The sequence below is a fragment of the Ipomoea nil genome, unplaced genomic scaffold (assembly GCF_001879475.1).
Source record: "Ipomoea nil cultivar Tokyo-kokei standard unplaced genomic scaffold, Asagao_1.1 scaffold0143, whole genome shotgun sequence".
NCBI lineage: Eukaryota > Viridiplantae > Streptophyta > Magnoliopsida > Solanales > Convolvulaceae > Ipomoea > Ipomoea nil.
Window position 1 is genome coordinate 184,435 of NW_017616571.1, and position 3,345 is coordinate 187,779.

The 3,345-nt window shown below is 28.4% G+C and overlaps 1 long non-coding RNA gene across 1 annotated transcript; it reads left to right on the top strand.

The window, feature by feature from the left end:
* The first annotated feature begins 2,499 nt into the window (after nucleotides 1–2,499).
* Nucleotides 2,500–2,998, top strand: LOC109171491. The gene is made up of 3 exons (XR_002052599.1): nucleotides 2,500–2,514; nucleotides 2,612–2,711; nucleotides 2,913–2,998. It is a non-coding gene; the product is annotated as an uncharacterized LOC109171491 (long non-coding RNA).
* The last annotated feature ends 347 nt before the right edge of the window (nucleotides 2,999–3,345 follow it).

A 3,345-nucleotide genomic window follows, 5' to 3' on the forward strand; every position in this document is an offset into this window, starting at 1 on the left:
GGATAGTGATGCTTAGAGTTTGTATATTTAACTCTTTATGAGAGTGTGAAAGTTTTGAAAGTTGTTTTATCGGGTGATATTTTCATTTTTGTTTGATCCAGGAGTAGGAATAATAACAAGATAAAATGTTTATGTAGAGAATTGAATTCTGGTGGTTAAGATTTCGGTGTCACTGTTTGTAATGCATATGATGTTCATTTAAAAACATAGTGAATCAAGGTTGGCTTTATAGGTGATGTTAGAAGTGTAAGTATTATACTCTGAATTTTCACAGTGATATTGCATAGCAATATCAGAGCTACCTTTGGTGATGAAACTCATCAACAAGCAAAAGCAAATCATGATGATCATCATATTGTGGTGTATATCACAACAACATATAATGATCACTCTGAAAATTCAGAGTATAATACAAGAGAGTAGTTGAGGTTCATTGGTCAAATTTTATATGTAGTAATTGTTATATGGGTCTAATAATGGCTTAAGTAAAATAAACTCTCTTGATGTGATGTTGTTCTTTTCTCTATATATGAGATAGTGATATGAAGTAGACTCGCAAGTAAGGATATGGGTTGTTTGACAAAGATAAACCATAAGTCTAGGATTACATCCCTCCATCACACTTGATATCTTCACACGCTTGTTTGAAAATTTGAGTTGTTATAGAATGTTTTTGTCTATCACTTCTACCCCTGAATTATTTTTAATGATATGTAGCATAACAGTAACATGAGCAGTGTGATGAGGACTTATTTTCTTATTATTGGTATTTGGTATAACTAAACAAACTCACTACAATGGGGAGTGGATTTGCAATAATTTTTCTAAGGGAGTGAAAATGGGTGTGATGTTCTTTCTACTTCCACTGCTTCATTGCTTCTCTAAGTTGTTGGACTACACTGGTGCATCTACATTACTTTCTCTTGATTTATTTGGTTTATTCTTGTGTCAATGGTGGATGTGTTGAATGTTGATGATCTCTACAGACCTGTAATGATTTGCAAGAATGATCACAACTCATTATGAACATCTAAGGGACTGAGTTCTTCACAGTTCATGCTTCGTTGTTTAGTGCAGAACTGTGTTAAGCAAAGCTAGATGATCTTCCCCTCACTATCCGGTGCTTTTATTGTGCTTTTGGATGTTTAGGAACCACATTATTTTAAAGTTTGTTTAAAGTTGTGATGGTTGGATCTATTGTTGGATCTATATTTTGGGATCTATATTATACTCATATGTTGGGAAAAATATGACACATTTCATCAAACACGGTTAGTAAACATGCTCTTTCTTTTTTTCATGAATATGATATAATTATATTTTCTACTATTTCTTAATTATCCTTTTTATAAAGGATTAATAAAAAGATATAAAAAAGTAAACTTGATCCATGTCTTGAAATTCTTATTCAGTTTAGTTCTCTTACCAAAAAAAAAAAAAATGATTAGTATTTTACTTTAATTTTTATTGATATGATGAAGGGAGATTTTATTTCACAATAAATAATACTCATGAAAATGCAAGTTCAATTCATTTCCTAAATTTTTTTTTTAATCTGTCTTGAGCTATATTGTTTGAATGAATTTACACCCACTAAATTGAAAGTTTATCACAACAAATTAACTAAATTCCTTGCTGATAACTTTTTCAACAGTAACAAAAAACTGGTATTTCCATGAAAATATATATTTTTTTCTGATATGCTAAGAATGTTGTATAGCTTTTATGCTTATGTAATTATTATATCACTTCATGTGGTATCTCCCTCCCCTCTGATGCACATGCTTTCATGAATATCTTGTATTGCTACTACATATACATATACATACATACATACATACATACATACATACATACATACATACATACATACATACATACATACATACATACATACATACATACATATATATATATATATATATATATATATATATATAATATTTTTAAATATTTTTACAGAAATGGAATCTCACCTTCTAATATCTCAAATCAAAACTGAGATAAAACAATGGAGTTGTAAGGTTTGTGTTATTGAAAAGTTGAACACAAGAGAGTCAAAGACCAAACCTGGAAACTTGTACAAACCTATAACATTTCAAGATGAAGCGGTTACTCCTTTTATCATTCTCAATTTTCAACATAATTCTATTATGCATATGTGTGGATTTTAAATATTTGTTATATTTTGTAATAATTATTGACATCTATTTTTAAATATAATTATAGGGCAACAAAGTTCAAGGAATGACTTATCAGAATGATATTGAAGTGCTTGATGAAAGGCTCAAGTTAAACTCCACATATATTATCTCTAATGCATTAGTCTCTCGTGCTAATGAATTTTTCAATGTCCCAGATGAGAGATATATGTTTGTTTGGTCAATTAATAGGAAAACTCTTATACAAGATATCGATGATGATCAACAATTGGATTTGCAACCTTCTTCTGACATGGATACAAAACCATTTGGACACAATTATATGCCTACAAATCTAAAAGACAAGCAATTAGTGAGTTTTGATTCTTTCCATGTGTTTTTTATTTGTGAACAATTATTTATATTTTGAACATATTGTATTAATAATCTAATTCTAATATTATTGGTAGATGTCATTGGAGTTGTGATTTCTAAACTACCAAGAAAATTTATTGTCACCAACAAGACAAGACAACAAAAAGCTAATGATTTTGTGATGGTTGATGAAGAGTATGTTTATTGAATTTAATTAACTTTGAAAGTTTTTAATTGTCTATTATAGCTTGGAAAGAACCATAATTATTTATACTTTATTTTATATTTTCTTGCATTGTGTAACAACAAATAAAATATTATTGTCAACTAAGCTTGACATGATCTATTTATAAATTCCTTATTAATTTCTTTATAAATTCCTTATTAATTTCATAGGCTTAAACCTATCATTTTCACAATGTGGGGAAATTTTACGGTTTATCAAGGCGTTGAAATTGACAAAGAACTCCAATAAGGAGATTATTCGGTTGGTAAAAGGATTACTGTCACCCCATATCAAGGTTTGTATGCAATCTTAATATTCATTCGATAAATTAATTATGAAAGAATGAGTATCAATAACATGAAGTATTAAATGTGATTGTTAGAAAGGTTGAATTTTTGCAGCATGAATAGTTTTCTTATAAATTAATTGCAATTCATATTTTTATGTGGAAAAAATATATGCACAATATTGGTTTAAAGGTTTAGATTACAAACCAAATATTGTAATTTCAATATTAATTTTAGTTTGTTTATAGTTCTAATAGGGTTTCATTTTATTATAACATTCTGGATGTTCTATTGTGTTATACGGAGTTAAATTTTT